General features: G+C 47.6%; 2 long non-coding RNA genes across 2 annotated transcripts in view; one reads left to right on the top strand and one right to left on the bottom strand.

Moving 5' to 3' along the window:
* Positions 1 to 3,329: 3,329 nt before the first annotated feature.
* Positions 3,330 to 17,137, top strand: part of LOC149914813 (uncharacterized) — a 108,964-nt gene continuing 95,156 nt past the window's right edge. The window contains exons 1-2 of the long non-coding RNA XR_016460187.1: positions 3,330 to 4,576; positions 11,213 to 12,542. This is a non-coding gene — a long non-coding RNA (uncharacterized LOC149914813). The remainder of the gene's footprint in view (positions 4,577 to 11,212; positions 12,543 to 17,137) is intronic.
* LOC149914814 (uncharacterized) lies at positions 13,886 to 16,354 on the bottom strand. The gene is made up of 3 exons (XR_016460204.1): positions 16,244 to 16,354; positions 15,038 to 15,140; positions 13,886 to 14,150 (listed from the first exon to the last, which is right to left on the bottom strand). It is a non-coding gene; the product is annotated as an uncharacterized LOC149914814 (long non-coding RNA).

Raw genomic sequence — 17,137 nt, 5'->3', positions numbered from 1 at the left:
GAAAGAAGCACCAGGTGGATGGCTTTGAACTTCACAGGGCTTTGTAGCACTGAGTTGTCAAAGATGAGTAATTGCAGCTTTCTTCACTAGCAATGGGTGCCACAGACACTGACTGACATAACCCACAGTGCCCATGGGCCAAACAGACGTTGGACTGAAAGAGAAAAGCTCTTCAGACATCATTAGATGCTGATGTCTGCTTGTCTGTGTCTGCTGCTTTCTATTAAGCTTCCAGTTTTTACTTCCTCATCTCATGTTGCAAAGTGGTTCTGCTCATGAAAATTGCTGGGCAGAAATAACAGAGATCTACGTTGCATCATACATTGTAGAGGTAATCAAGCCAATTTTCTTCCTGAAGCCAGAAAAGTAGAGGCCAACTTTACACATTTCTGCTCCTTTCCAAACTGTCTGTAGTGTGCAGCCTTGGCAAAGTCGGCAAAAGGAAATCTGCAGGTGGGAGTAATTGCATTATTGGGTCTCCTGCATCAAGGTGACACAGCCACCACCTGCATGGGTAGGTCTGGAGGGTGACACAGATAGATGTCCTTGCTGAGATACTGAGATGAAATTAAAACAGAGGTAGCAAAGCCTCTCTCCTGCTTGCCTTCCTTTGCTTTCATGGTCTCACAATTCATAATGTAACCATATTGCAGTTTGTATGCTGGCAGCTTCTGGGTGCTCTTATGAGCTTCTGACTGCGGAAGGCAGAAATGAACTTCAAACACTCGTTGGCTTTCTAGCAAAGCGGTATCCCTGCCAGCAGGCCTTTTCCAGGAGACAGATGAGACAGCCTGAAAATCCACTCCTGTATTAGGGTCAATTGCCTGCAGTGGTTCCACATCAGCTACCATGCAATTGTGCATGTGTAGTTCCTGCTTGGTTTGGTAAAGCTTGTGGATGCACAAGAATTTCCAAAAGACAAGTCGTGTGTCACTGTTGAGGAAAGCAATGCTTTGGCAGAGAGCAAGGCTGAGGACAGCAGTTGCCTGCTAGCTCTTCCTTTCACACCATTACAAGTGCTGCATAACTCCTAGGAAGTGCTGAGATGCATTTGTAACTCCTCGCTCAGCACTTCTTGACTTCTTAGACTTCACACGTAGACTGTGAGCTGCCTGGGGAGCCAGCAGGTTCTATAGCATCATACCTTCTTGATCCAAAGACTGAAAAAAAGACAAAGAATGAACATCACCTCCGATGGGCAGATCTGCAGCCTTTAAAGTGCTTTGCTGTCCTTCAGGATGAAAAGTGCCCATGTGATAGTGAGGCATGATTATAGTTCCTTTATTGCTTTGTACGTGCTTAATTTACTGACTGCTATGAAAACCCCTGGTGGAATGCCTCTTTGATGTTCTTCTCTGCCTTACTTAAGTAGTGGTTGCTGTTTGCTTCTTTCCTACCCAACTGGTTGCAATGCTGCCCATGGCAATTTCGGTGGCTGAATTCCTTCCTCCAGTAAAATCTTAACTAGTTGAACTGAACCTTGAAACAGTTCCACATCTCCCTCAGTAATTATCTAAAGGGAAATCCAGCTTCATATAAACAGAGAATAGCAGAATGGTGCTATATACACGATTCAATTTCCCTTCAGGTAAACCACTAATGGCACATATAACTCTCATAATTAAAAGCTGCATCTGATAGAACAAAGTCGCCTGTGCAAGCAAAGGAGGAGGGAGATAAAAGCACCACTGGTGCAGAGCAGCAGTCCAATGATGGGCCCATGCATGTCTCTTTTTCCCTGCTCTGAGAAGCAGCCAGAGCCTGAAACCTCTTCTGACAAGCAGCTCCTCTGATGACAGATGCTGCCTGCAGCCTCCCCAGGCTGCAAACAGAGGCATTGTTCTTGCTGTCAGCTCCCCATTGAAAGGTGATTCCAGCAAGCAACAATTGGCATGATTTGTTAGCATTAGTCAGCAAGTGCATGGATCAGATTTGCTCCCAAGGAAAAGGAAAAGAAGGTCTGAGACTGAGAAATCAGAGCTCGTAATCAACAGCTTGTCAGGGAGCAGGTCTTGCTCTTTGGGGTGTGAATAGGGACGTGTTGCTAGCCTCACTTCAACTCCTTCAGACTTCAGAAGAAGGCCCATTTCTGTTGGAATGATATGGATGAATTGACCACGTCCCTCTTTGGGATGCTCACCTCATCAGGTGAATTTACACGGTAAAAAAATATCCCCAAAATATTTCCTGTGAAATATCTCAGCATTGATATCTTGAAGGAAAGAGATGTCAGCTCTATGTGGATAGTTCTGTGAGGGCACCAGCTCTATAAGGAACTTGTGGGGAAGCACTGAAGACCATTTTGCTCTTTATAGCCATAGCGTGTCCCCAATACCACGTGCATTTCTGGCCCTATTTCTGGTCTCCCTGCTCCATTAGATGTACCGTAAAGTAGTTCTGAGTGTTGCTTTGTTATCTGCTCAGCTGCAGCTGGAACACAGGGATGGACACTGCTTCCTGAACAGCAGTCAGCTGCAGGAATAAGTGCTGCTCTCATTTTCTAACCGAGTTATGCTACAACTCTGGGTACAACCAGCTGAGGTCGGTCTGATACAGCAATGTTCAGCTCACTCGTTTGATTCCAACTTTGGCTTGGAACCAGTGGGTATAGAATCGTTGAACCATAGAATGGATTGGGTTGGAAGGGACCTTTAAGATCATCTAATTCCAACCCCCTGCTATAGGCAGGGATACCTCCCTCTAGACCAAACTGGGTATCTTCTGGTTCTAAACTCCCCAAACTCCCCTCAGGCAGCTGCAGGCCCTAAAAAACGACAGCTTCTCCCCATGCTGGGCCCTGGGTAGGCAGAAACCTCACAACGAGGTGCTAATTCTACATTCAAGCATGTCTGTACTTTGCTTTTTCCAGAACATCTGAATTGCTCGCAGTGCAAAAGTGTAGAGCAGAGATGAGCCAGAGATGAAGCAAATGATTAACACCAAGCACGCAGCCTGGAGCTGCAATTGCACCTGATTCTTCTTTTATTTTTTTTAAGTACATCTTGGCACATTTTCCCCACCCTTCCCTCTCCCCCAGCACAGCTAGAGGTAGTCCATTAGCGTGAATGATGCGTGTCACTGCATGCTGATCTAGGACAGAGCTCTGGCTGCTTTTCAGAGCCAGTGCCTGGGAGCACAATTATACACCAGCCGAGATCCTTGGCGGTGATTTAAAACAGAACTTGATTTTAAAGGTGCATCTTAAAAGCACCTGGTTTTCTAAAAATGTAAAAGCGACTCAGTTCTCACTATCTGCAGATAAGAAGCTCTCAGATTAGGTGCCTAAAAATAGAGGCATCCTATAGTATTAGTCACTGCTGGAAATGCTGTTCACGCAGCTCCGCTTCCTTCCAGCCTGCAGTCTGTGCTCACTGCTCACTGCACAATGCCCAAGATGGGAAATCCGGGCCTCCAAGATCCCAGCAGGTTGAGTTCACATGACTCCTTCCATGTGAACTTTGCTCACATGCTGTACCACGGAGTTGTGCTCCTTGCTCTGAGCGCAGCTGCTCATCCCATGCTGCTTTTGATCTGCGTGGCACACGGACCCAGGCTCTGTCCCACTCTTGGCAGGAGGCTGCATTCCCAATTGTCCCAGTTGACCCCTCAGCAGTCCCAGTTAAGTCCTCACCTCCTCGCATCGCCCCTCATTGCCATCTCTGGTCCTGATCATTTCCCTCACCCATCTCTACTTTCCATTTATAGTTGGCTCAGCAGATGTCAGCACCTTCTGATACACGACAAAGCTGCAAATATCAAGCCTCCTTTTTTGCCTGGTATACCCACCACTAAACTCAACTCTCTGTAACTTGCAATGCCCACTGCTTGTTACAGGGGAGAGGATTTTATTCATCTGTGATAAAAGCCTCCGAAATACCGATCTGGGGAAAGTTACAGCTGCTCAGGACCTCTTTGCACTTTCTCCTTTCTATTAACGAGCTATTCAACAAGTTAAGCCTGAGCAACTGCGCCTGACCCCATGGCCTGAATGTCATCTATGACCGTGCTCTGTCATTTGCAAAATGGAACGGCTCTGATCGCCTGAGCACACCGCTCTGCAGTGACATTTCCAGGACATCCGCACTCCAAAGGCACGCAGTAGCCTTGGATTAGAGTTTAAAATAGAAACATGTTTGCCTTTGTGTACGGCGTGGGATTGCTAGGGAGAAATAGCAGCGAGTGCACGCAGCTGGATTGCACGACCTGCAGGAGCTGCTGGGACTCGGTCTGCTTGTCACGTTACAGCCATTCTCCAGGCGATTTATTCAGCTGAGTCAGGGAAAGCCGCTGCCTGCTGCTCCTAAGAAACTCTCTGCACCTCAGGAGAGACGGCGCTAATTAACACAGGTCTAAATTAGAGCAGAACTAAGGCTAGGTGCTTGAAAAACGTGGGGTGAACATAAAACCAGGAGGGCTGTGTGCATCCCGCTGAGCTGCCTGAGCTTCGGGCTGTGCTTGGAGCTGGTGGCAGGGCTGCTCCGTGTTGTGCAGGCTCAGTGGGAGCTGCAAAGGCCCTTGCTGCCCTTTTCTGCAACGCTAAGTGAAGCTGGTCTCAGTCGGTCTTGGTCTCTGAACGGTAAGCCTGTTAACTTTGGTTTCCTAATAAACAACAGCTGAGATTCTTTTGTTTGTTTGTTTTAGGTATAGTAGTTTCCAAACACTGGCAGCAAGCTGCTGTTCATCTCCTTGCTGGTAAATCGTAGCTGCTGACTTCCTCCTAACCCCGCTGAACGCTCACCCGAGCTGGGTGGTGAGCAGAGCTCATCCCCCTGGAACCTCATGAAGGCAGTCACAAGGGATGGGAGCACCACAGCCTCTTCCATGTGCTCCCATCCCCTCTCTGCCCTCCCTTTACCCTCTCCTCCTGCACCTCGCCGTGCCCAGTGCAGCCCTGTGCCCTCTCCTGCTGTGCAGTGGCAGCTTTCAGCTGTGTCGTAGGGAGCATCCGACTGATTTATTGCTCTCAGCATCTCTTAGTTTGTAATAAAGTTTTCAGCAGCTCTGCTGAGGTTGCTCCCTGCCCCCACGCACGCACACATCCCCGCGCTCGCTTTGTTCTTCTCACACATAATGTCAACTCATAAACCTTTCATCAAGTCAACCAGGTGGAAAAAACCCATTACTGAAAGAAGTGTTCATTCAGGTTTAGGGGGTGGGGGTGGGGGTGGAAATGGAGGAGAAAGTTCCCCAATGGAAAAAAAAAAAAAAAAAGGAAGAAAAGCTGTGTGTGCTCTGAGCTGAGTGCTGGCTCTGTGGCACACCCAGGTGCCAGGCCCCAGCAGATCTGTCATCCCAGGATGACAGGAGGTGGAAGAGCTACACACACATCCAAAGAGGCAGTGGCTTGAGCCTGATCCCCACTGATGAAAGGAAACATCAGCACTGCTGCTCTCTGCCAGCACCAACGAAACCACACGGGTTGTTGAGCAGCGGGAGGACCCCAGCAGATGGGTTGAAGCCATGTTGGCTGAGGTTTGAGTGCTGATTGGTGTTGTTCATGCTGCCCAGCACGGGGCTGGCACGGTCAGTGGGAACAAGCTGTGCAGAGGGAGCCAGCAGTTTGCCCTGGTGGCCGAGGAGATGCTCTGATTGACCAATGGTTGGCCAACAGTTGACCATGAGCCAGCAGTGCACCCTCGTGGCCAAGAAGGCCAATGGGACCCCAAAGTGCATTGAACAGAGCACGGCCAGCAGGGCAGGGAGGTGCTGTTCCCCTTTGCTCTGCCTTAGGAAGGCCACTATGCCCAGTTCCAAGCAGACTGAACTGCTGGAGAGAGGCCAGCACAGGGCTGCAAAGAAAGTGGGAGCCTGGAGCACCTCCTGATGGGGATGAGCTGAGAGCTCCGGGGCTGTTCACCTGGAGAACAGAGGGCTGAGAGGGGATCTGAGCAATGCTTATCAATATCTGAAGGCTGGGAGACAAATGGATGGACCAGGCTCTATCCAGTGGTGCCCAGCGCTGGGACAAGGGGTGCCAGGCATAGACTGAAGCCCAGGGGGTTCCATCTGCAGTGAAATTCTTTACCTTGAGGGTACCAGAGTGCTGGAACAACCTGCACAGAGAGTTGGTGCGGTCTGGTTCTCTGGTGAGATTCAGTTTCCACCTGAATGCTTTCCTGCTGTAGGGAACCTGCATTAAAGGGGTTCAGTGGGGAGCTCCAAGGCTTCTTCCAGTCCCTATGGATCTGTGTGGTGCTGAGGAGGTGTGTGAAGGGCAGGGATGGAGCACCTGGGGCTTCGATCTGGGGGAAAAGGAAAAACAAGACAAAACAAAACAAAAAAACAGTAAAATTTGGCAAATTTTGAATGAAATTTCAATGAAAAAGGGTGGATAAGTGGAGCTTACCCCAGCATCTTTGTGGTTTTGGGAACACACTTTGGGGTTTGATGGATCGCTTTTTGCACAGGGACATGAAGAATGTACTGCACAAAATTTAATTGAAATGCTTTTCCAGAGCTGCTGCTCTGGAGAAGGGAAACGAAGGCTCTGAGATGGAGAAAGGATGGGAGACAACAAAGGAGCACAGGCAGTGACATCTGTCACTGGTATTTGATAAGTTAAAAATTCAGCATAATCTCCTGCCACCCTGTCCGCCGCGCTGAGTTCCAACAGTAACAGAATTGTCATGATTTCTACATGAATTAATTCAAATCTCTTTTTGCATGATATGGTGTAAGAAAGGGGCCATCTGGTTTATGTTCTAGGTGTCAGAACCACTCATACCAGCACACTCTCTTAGTGCAAGATGTATGTTGACTGCACATATTAATGTCTCCTTACCCTCTGCCTCCCTGAGACCTGATGCTGTTGTCCCATTATGGTGCTGCCATTTATACTGTCAATAGCAATAATAAGAATAATGCAATACTGGCATGCACACGGAACCTCCAATTACAGATGTGGCTGAGCTACATTTGTACTGCTTTCTTCACACGTGGGAAGCTTAGGGATGTTAAGTGGGAACACGCTGTGATAAGGATAGGAGTGGCCCAGTGCACCATAGGTTGTCCAGAGGGAAAGAATGGGATCATGAAAATGGGTCTGACTTTCTGGGCTGTTAGAGGTGCTTTGGGAATCAGTTTTTATAGTGGCTTTCTGTTGCTGTGTGCTCGAATGTGCAAAATCTGAACAGAATCAGCTCACTGGTAGCAGCCAATGAGCCACTGCCCCTATCCCTGCACTGCAGAAAGGGGCTCAGAGCAGTGGGAGAAGGAGTCCTGATGCAGAAAAACTCATCTACTGCAGATTAGCTCTATTTATACTGCGAAGGCTCTGGCTTAAGTGAAGTGCTTTTTTTCCTTAGAAATATTGTCTTAGCATGAATTTATCTCAAAATGAACTTTGTGGTAAATATAATTTAAGCATAAGCTTAAATTCAAGGTCTTATTTAAGTGCTTTTCTACTTTACTTGCCAGCGAAGGATCCGGCCTGGGCTTTGAGCGTCTTCAGGGAGAAGAAACAGATTAATGAGATTAGAACGTTTTAAATCACTTTTGTACTTTTCTGGGCTGCATGATCTTTATAATGCCACGTCTCTATAGACTCCACGAAGTGCATTGGCTGGGTGCTGGTAGGCAGGGATGAGGGAAATGAGGCTTGCTTGTGCATCCGTTCAGATTTGGGGAACGTATTCAATGGGTATGTTGAATTTCATACCTCAACGGACGTTTAATCTCTCTGCCTGCTTTTTGAAAGCCACCATTTTAGCACTAAACTCTCAACCTCGTGGGCCTGATTTCCTCGCTGAGGTTTGTACAACCAGGCCAGTAACACAAGGAATGGGGTCATGGCTGATGGTGAGATGGGCGCAAAACATTCAGAGCGCACAGGGCACCTTGTGGGACCTCCTGCCTACATCAGCATATGTGGGCACACACACACAGCCCTGCAGCCCCACGGGCAAAAGGCAAATCCGTGACACTTTGAGTTTTACTGTTGTTTTCTTCCGAGTTCCAAACGAAGCCATCCCTGCAGCAGTGCAGGAGTTGGAGCCATGAGCTCAGGTTTCCCCCATTGTCACCGGGTGGTTTCCATTTAGCAGTGATGCAATGTAAAGTGACCCCGGTGAGAGCAGTGGGCGTAATGCAGGTTGTTGGCCCGCGGGGTGCAGGGCTTTGTCAAAGGGAAATGGAGCAATTGCAACAGACTGGAGTTTCCTGCAGTTAAAGTTTCCCAGCAGACAAAGTTAATCTGTTCCTCAAAGGCTTTGTGTGAAGGAGAGCAGCAAGAAGCACAAATCCTACGAAATATCGAAAGCCTCAGGATTTTGTCTGCCCTGAGATTTTCACCAAGGCAGGTTTCCCCAAGGGTTTAATTGCATGTTCATCTCTCGCAGCCTGTGCTGGCTCAGGCTCTGAAAAGCTACGTGAGAAGGAGCAGGAGAGAAGTCCAGAGTAGTGTAAATGCTGCTGCTGATTGCTCCTGGTCAATGTCAGCCCATCCCTGTGAACCCACCTGCACAATGGAGAGCTCAGAGTGTGGGGATGGGGATGGGGATGGGGATGAGGTGGGGGTGGGAATGGGGTGGGGATAGGGATGGGAATGGGGATGGAGATGGGGATGGGATGGGGATAGGGTTGGGGATGGGGATGGGGATGGGGATGGGGTTGGGGAGGGGGATAGGGAGGGGAATGGGGATGGGGTTGAGGAGGGGGAGGGGGATGGGGATGGGGATGAGGAGGGGGATGGGGATGAGGATGGGGATGGAGTGGGAATGGGGATGGGATGGGATGGGGATGGGGTGGGGATGGGGATGGGGAGTCAGGATGGAGGCACAGCGTGTGTATGGCTGTTTCCCACACAGAAATAGAGAGTATAATTAAAAATAAATCACCGTGGCTTTTAGTTTGATGAAATTACCAATTATATTAACAGCAGCTTGAGCTGACTCTAAATCACTTTCTGCAGAATGTCGCTTTGGGATTTGAAATGTTTGATTGGTTAAAGAATGTGTTGTGCTGCATTTGGGAAAGAAAGGAGTAAAATGTGGATCATACAGGTGTGAATGCAGGAGGTTCTTAGATCCTCAGTGCCTGAAGTCTGCGAGAACTGAAATATGCCATTCTAAAAAATGGGTGATTGACCCAAAGCTGCTCCCAAGCACTCCATCAGCCCTACTCAGGTGTGGGTCAAAGCTATGGCTTCTTATTTTATAGCATTTTCTGATGCTCAGTTCTATCTTGCAGTTGTGGTAGCTTCAGAAATCACAATGTGAACTCGTGAATCTTGGAAGTCTGGGGTTTACGCTGCTGCAGAAGTGCTATTTGTTGAATACAAAGGCCTGATCTGGAAATGCATTTAAGACATGCATGACTTTGAGCATATAAATAGTTGCACAGAAGTCAATGGGACATAAATTTATGAATTTGCCTAAGTGCTTTGCTGGATCTCTGCCTGAGGAACCACTTACCACGAGTTTGAATAACAGAATCATGGCCTCATTAATGAGCAAAGCTCTGGACCAAGAGCATCAGTGAGATGTGAAGTCCAACTCCATGCCACATCTGTGCTACTCGCCTTGACTTCATCTACGTAAACTCATTCTGCTGCGCTGACATTTACGTCCTTTGCCCTTTCCAAAATGTGATTTATAAGTTCCATTTCACACTCGTGAGGGCAGCGGGATTGTGCAAGATGTAGAGCAGCAGTCACAGCAATCTGGGGTCGGTGCAAATCAGAGCAGGCAGTGCAGCACCACAAGGACATGGGCCAGATCTGTCTGTGCAGGAGATCTGTGTCTGCTGTGCCATCTGAGTGCTGTTCTCTCTGGGAGCAATCACAGCACCAGCTTGAAGGAGCTGTTATGGTTCTCAGCTGAAACAGTGCAGGTAGCAAGAAGAGCCTGGGTCAGGTCTTTGCTGAGCAGAGCGCTGTACAAAACACTACAAAAAAATAGGGTCTGCCTTCAGAGCATTGCAAAGTAAATAAAAACAGGAGCGTGGTGGTGGGACCTTTTGCTACATTGGGGTTTCTTCTAAAACACAAAGACCATGGAACAAAGCACCAGGCAGAAGTCATTTGCTGTGCATGACTTTGAGCTGTTTCAGCAAGTGAATCCATCTCAGGATTCTTGCACTTGGGATGGCATTGCTACAAGTTAAAATACTTGATGGTATGGTTCTATGGCACGGTTAGAGGGCATGGTGGGGGTAGGCTGATGGTTGGACTTGGTGGTCTCAGAGGTTTTTTCCAACCTTAATTCCATGGTGTTTTGTTGATCTGTTGTTGTGCGCAAACATTTGTTCCAATCGAACAAGGAACGCTGCCAAGCCCCAAAGAAACTTTTGCAAGCCATCTCCAGATTTCAACTGGTAAAAGGTTTAGTTGAGATTTGGGCAGTGGGAGCAGCTGCAGAGCACAGAGGTTGTGCAGGGGCCGGGGCTCAGCCTGTGGCATGGCACAGCCCAGCTGCAACAGCAGCAATGCATGGACATGCACAGAGACACAGCACAAACTGAGCCTGCACCTCCACCTCCTGCCCTAAAAACATCCAGTAAGCAAACATTTGCAAGGTTTAATTTATGGAGATTAGTGTGTCAGACATATTTTGAGGAAATTTTGGGACTGTTTTCCAGAAGTGAGCCCCAGAATTTCTCCAGGATTTCCGGGCCGCTTTGTTATTTAAAGGACCTTCAGTCCTTCCCATTCTCACAGCATCCTCTGCTGTGGTTCACACACAACTGTGTTAACATGAGTCTGGAATATCTCAACACATAATTATTTATCCTTCAAAAAAAAAAACAGAAAAAAAACAACAAAGAAAACCGTGTCTGAATCTGACTAATATCCCTTCCCAGCCTGCCAAGTGGGGCCTTGTGTTTTCAGTATTGAAAACCAAGCCTGACTTGCTGCATATTTTGTGTTACTATGGTTTATGTCCAAATGCAAGGATTTAATTTTGTCCGTCATCAAGCCGTAGTTTCCATATGACACCAATACATTCCTTCTTCCTCCTGCTGTTCTGACAGACGACGGAATAGAATTAAGCACTGCCACTACTGTGCTTAAAACACAGGAGTTTGTGCTCCTTTGGCTTTGGAGATCAAGGGGCAGATCTTCAGTGGGTAGAAATTGTCTTCACCAGAGATGGGAACATTTACACCACTTACCCCAACTGAGGTGCAATCTGAGATGTACTTATTTATCTCACAGTGCCATTTGAAGATACGGTGAGACTGAAAATAAGATTGACTCTTATTGTCTTCTCTGCAGAGCTCTTAGGAAAGATGACTGTTGTGTTTCCATCTGGAGCAGCTGAGCAGCCCGATTTATGCCTCTGGAATTCAGCAGAAAGCCCTGTGCACATTCACCCCTAACTGCATCCTGCCCTCCCACTTTCAATTTAGCAGCACCAACACTGCAAAAAGCCAACCCACAGACTCCAAACTGAGGCTGAGAGGAGGAAGATGAGCGGTTCCCTCAGAGTGGCTGATGCTGCAGGAGTGATGCACGAATCTCACATTGAAATTTAAGTTCTGGACCTTGAAAGTAATAGGGTTGTTCTGCAATTTCCCACTCTGCAAGGATGGCTCAGTGCCTGGGGTTGCTGTCATGTCATTCCTTTTGGGAACCTTTTCAGGTGAAGTCAGTGCAGGTGACCTCCACCTTCATCAGAACAGCACTGGTGTGACTGTGGGCTGCTGGATTCTTAATTGCTCGTAGCATTTTCCCTGTCTGTCCATCAGTAGTGCTCCGCCAGTGTGCTGAGTTACATCTGAGTGTTGTAATGCAGCTGAGCTGAATAATCCCTGCGGATAGGAAGAGGAGATGGATGCACTCTCCTCAGGAAGAAGAGTCCAAGAGGATGATAGCTACGATCCAGCTGGACCTGCAAGTCAACACCATTTCCGGATTTAGCCGAGAACTTTGGCAGTTTTTGAGGTGCTTGGGATTTTGCCCTGGATCCACAGTGTAAGGAATGGCTGCTGCCCAGATTTGCAAGGTGTGGTGCGGCCACTGCTGCTGATGCCAATAGTCAAGGAGAGGGGAATGAAACCTGCTGAGGCTTGGGAATGAAACAAATCAGCATTAATTAAAAGCAAATGCTATGTGTTGACTAAGAGGTTCCAAAGCAGATGTTTGTCAAAATCGCCAGGAGATGGGTCATCTGAAAGCAGAACTAATAAATAATGAGAGCGACGTTTCTAGTCATTTCATGTTTTCTCAGGTCAAAACCAGGTGTCAGTCAGTGCTGGAAGTATCACAGAGTGAAACACGTTGTGTTGTTACACTGCAGGGAGCTCCATGCCGCCATCTCTGTGTTTGTGACCCATGCACTCAAACCACTGTGCACCTACAGACCCGTGGCAGCATTACATGCACAGCTGGCAGCATGCTGGGCAGGCCCTCACATCACTCCTGCTCCATCAAATGGCTCTCTGCAATTTTATGCTCAGGTGGATGCATGTTGGAATGGCATTGGGTCTCCATCCCTCTCTGGAAGCAGCACAGAAGAATCCAGGCAGCTCAGTCTATTCTGTCCTGGGATACATCAGAAAGAGATGAAGAAACGTCCAGCTGTGATGCAAACCAACTTTTCCAGGTAAGATTTGTTCTTCTAATTCAGCACTGTCAGCTAAATTTGGGATGCCTTATTCCTGGAATGTGCTTTTATAACTTAACTGTGGTCTTCAGACCAGGCAGGTCTGCACTGTGCAGCCTGCAGGTGAGGCAGCAGGTCCTGGGAGGCTCTTCCTATGGTCAGGGCTGCAGAAATATAAATATATGTAGGGCCAAATTCACTGTTGGCACAAGGACACATAGTGCACAGTTTTCAGAAAGATATACCTGCTTGCTCTTGAAACGAGCACGGCCTGCTTGTTTCCTCATGTACCACTATATATAATATCCTCATAGAAACATACTTTGACCAAGTTCTAGTATTTATATACGGTGTGGTGTATGCTGTATAAATATCCATGGGTTCAATTGCCAGCACATAAATCAGCGCAGTTAAACCAAGACACAGATTTACACTCCCTGCAATTCTGATGTTATAAATGGATCGGTGTGAGCCAGCTCCCAGCCTGGCACTTCACATGCAAATACCAGTCATGTCTACAGGCAGGAGATGGTAGGGATGGAAGTGTGGGCATTTAAATCTTCATACCAGGACTGCTGCATTCCACACTCAACTGGGCTGTGTGTGTGGGGGATGTAAAGGCAAAGTCATGAGGCTGGGCTAACACTCAAACTTCATTTTCCAGATGAAGTGAAAGGCGTTTTTTTTTTTTTTCCCCATAGCTTTAAATGAGCAAAACTGTATCAGATTTCAAGAATGCAACCCTTTGTTTCAACTAGAGTTTGTTTACAAAGAGTGTGGTAAGGAAACATAAAGGAATTAAACGTGTAGGTGCATTGTTTGCCTTGGGATGCATCCCTGGGGCTGTCTTTGTGTACCTGTTTAGATGTGTGTTCTGAAGATATGTATGCTAGAGCAAAAAAAAAAGCCAATGTTTAGAATTAATTTGTCCAAGTACCCACTGTGCAAAGGTGCCCTGTGCACACACTTAGTTGTACGTGGATGTGAGCATAGGATAATGTACACAACCACACACAAATTACGCACAGGAAACTAAGCACGTGCCCATCTCACCCTCAGTAATGCATCCCTCCAAGGAACGTCCAGCTTATTTGTGTCAGCAGACAGACCCTCAACCCAGGGAGGCACTACTATAGATGCACAGTGAAACCTAGAATCTCAGCACCTGTAGGGGCAATCAGTTGTTGGAGCACTGTGTGTCCCCTCTCCCAGCTCCCCATCCCTCCCATGCAGTTCTCTCCATCCCGGATCCTCTGATCTTTGCCCTCTTTCCCTTCAAATTAAATTTCAACTTTTTTTTTTTTTTTTTTGGATCTCTGGCAGAGTGACAAGGCAGTGCCAGAACTGTCTTTTAATACACAAAAGCATAAATAATGCCATCCATCAGAGCTGTCACTCACAAAGATAGATTGCTGCTTGTCCAGACGTTGGAATGACACAGAAGCGAAAGTTAGGAACCGTCTCTTTTCTTTGCTCTCTTTCTTTTTCTTCTTCTCTCTCTCTCTTCTTTTTTTTTTTTTTTTTATTTGCCGGACTGCTTGATTCTGATTAATGGTGCTGTCAGGGAGGGATTCCGCTTGCCCGGATAATGAGTCAGGAATGTATTCCCTGTCACAAACACAGCAGATGTCAGGGGCAGAAGGGCCCGGGAATGCCAGAAACAATATACAGTTTCTTCCTAGTCCCCTGACAGGCCAATATGCTGCACAAGGTCTAATTTATGTAGACAAAACGCAGGCAAGGGGCTGTAGCAGCAGAGAAACTGTGCTGGGAAGTCTGAACTACAATGCAGCAGGGGAGAGAGCTGAAGGGAGGTAATGAACGCTAGCAGTGGGACTCAATAGCACTGCATCAAATGGCCTTAACAAGAATGGCCCAGGACCACTTTGACTCCATTAAAGTGCACTTTACATCATTACAGAGAGAAATCAAACAGGGCAGAGGGCTTCTGTTTCCTTTAATGGCTCGATTAGGTTATTCACTCATCGAGGTTTGCAGCTGTCATAGTAATGCAGCAACTGCCAGCAGAGGTACAATAGCAGTCGTGGCAGCACGGGGCCGTGTGCCCTCTCAAAGCAGAGTGCAGTGCCTCCCCATGTGCACACGATGACTGTGCAAATGCAGAATGAGTGGGCATTTACCAGGCCTGGTATAAGAGCTTCTGAGGGATTTGTCTTGAGATGCCTTTGCTTTTGGGGATGGCCACCTGGAAGCCCAGGAAAAGGGGCCATGGCTTTGTCCAAAGCCTTTGGTGAGATGGAGACCTGGAGGGTCATTCCCTGAGCTGGAAAGAAACCCATTGCTTTCTAGCTATAAAATGCTGATATCATAAAACTAACTCACACGTCGGGAAAATAAATTAGCCTTTTGAAGTGCATGCAACTGCACTGGTCTGCTGCACTCTCAGCTCAGCACTCTGGGGCAATGCAGGCTGCCAGTGCTTGGTCAGCACTCGGTGTAATGAGGTCCTGGTCCAGGAGGACCAACTGGTTTACCTTCATCCCACAGAGCTTTCCTGAGGTGCTGGCAGCCTTCCTGTGCTGTCAGGGAATGAGTGCTGAAAATATTCCTTACAGGAGGTGGAAGAGCTGCTCCCAGCTGTAATAATAAGATAATAGCACCACAGAGATCGATTCCTGTGCTGGGGTAAGTGTCTTCATCACCCTAAATCTGGTGCTTCATCACCCTAAATCTGGTGCTAGACCATTTTACTGAAATCAATCCTAAAAGGAACACCTTAAAGTGTTCTCGTCTTTATCTCATTGTTGAGCATTTAGTCCTGGCTTTTATCATAGTGTTTGGTCAATCTGAACCAAATAGGATTAAATGGAGGCTCTGAGCTTTTCCCAGAGCTACCATGTCCATATAGTACATATATCCTGTGTAGGCATCTCTGCTGCAAACATCAGCCTGCATGTTATGTTGGTTCAGTAGCATAGACTTGCATAGTGGTGCCAGCATCAGTGGAGAGGTTGGCTGTAGGGCTGTCCCAGTGCTTCCCTTTTGTCTTTACAGGGCTGTAAGTACAAGGATTTGGGGGCAATGACTTTCATTGAGAAGTTGTTTCTCCCTAATTGAGTTGTGGAGTATTTTTTTCCCCCTAAAGCTCAACATGTTTTTTATTTAAAATAACTTTGTCTCCACTCAAAGTGCCCCTAATCGAAACCAGCACCTAACCATTATCCTGAAAATGAAGGAAATAAAATTAAAGGTTGCAATTTCTTTGGTTTTACAAGCTGGAGGCCTGGTGAGGCTTGTTTCAGGAGAGGAGGGGAGAAGAAGGGCTCCTTTTTCTCAGTTTTGCTTGTATTACACTGATCAAAGCAGCATATTGTTAAGTAAGCACAAGTCTGGATTTGGAAATTTAGTGCATTAAAACAGCTGTGATTGACATCAGATTGCAGGAGGCAGTGCTGAAGGGAGTGCAGAGCACAGGGCTGGGCACATCTCAGGTGTTGCTGGGAGCTGCTGGGTGGGACGGGGTACAGAAAGTGGGCAAAGGGGCTGCTTTGGTGCTGCAGGTCAGCGTGGAGCCAGGCAGGAATGTGGGAGGACACTGCTGCACATTAAAAGTAAGTGTACTTAATGTGGCTTGCCTTAAAACAAAGTTAGTTTTCCCATTGTGGCCAGTGCAAGTGTATATTCCCAGAACCATTTGCTTTCATTTCTCTTTTGTACCCTTTGCATGATTCCTCCCCTACCTTAAGTGAAACTGAAGCTCTGCTCTGCCTCCCCCTCCACATCTCCCTTTATAATTCAAAGAGGAGCTGAGTCTGAGCCCCTGCAGGACCCAGGCTGAACTCCTGGCACCTTTGGCCCGCAGTGATCCCTGGGTGTGATGGACATCCTATGGAAGCAGCTGTGACATGGACATTAATAACAATATGGGGAGCGTTCCATGGGCTGAGCTGTGTTATGTATTGCCAGCGGTGCTGAGAAGAATGAGCAGTGCTTAACTGCTTAAGCACAGCCTTGGCTACGTGATGCTGTTGGGAAGGGAGAAGCAGAGGTAGGACTGTTACAGCATTCATCTCTTCATGCCTACCATTGGAATGAAGCTGTGCTCTCACTTGGACTGGAGTCAATAGCGATGCAGTGACACAGGCAGTGTTTGCATCCGTGCAGAGTAACTACATGAGGCAGAGGCCAGGAGAAGGAGAATGGGTCTGTGATGGAGCCAGCAGGGATGCCAGGCTGTCCTCTGAGCCTTGAATGGAACACTTGCTGGGAAAGGAAAGCGCAGCAGTGGGAGCAGAGAAGGTGCCCTCCCAAGGCCCTCTGGCCCTTTTGCCCCACTGAGCATCAGCATTCAGAGCAGCAGCTGAATTTAAGTTGTTTAAGCTGTCACCTGCTGAACTCTGCAGAAGTTGCAGCCCAAAACATTTACGGTTATCGGAGTCAGCAGAGTATTGTGTGTAACCTGAGTCCTCGTAGGACCAGGTCAAAACCTGGTCAGTGCTCAGGCATCTCCCTGGTATCCCATCCCCACAACCCCACCAGAGGGGATTGGATTTCAAACGCACCGTGTGTCGTCTTTAAAAGACATAATACAAATAAGTGGCACCCCAGGACCAGGCGTCTGCGTGGGGAAGGAA

The sequence above is a fragment of the Phasianus colchicus genome, chromosome 27 (assembly GCF_987193195.1).
Source record: "Phasianus colchicus chromosome 27, bPhaCol1.hap1.1, whole genome shotgun sequence".
Taxonomy (NCBI): domain Eukaryota; kingdom Metazoa; phylum Chordata; class Aves; order Galliformes; family Phasianidae; genus Phasianus; species Phasianus colchicus.
Note: the sequence above shows the minus strand (reverse complement) of the source record. Positions and strands in the feature narration are given on the sequence as shown.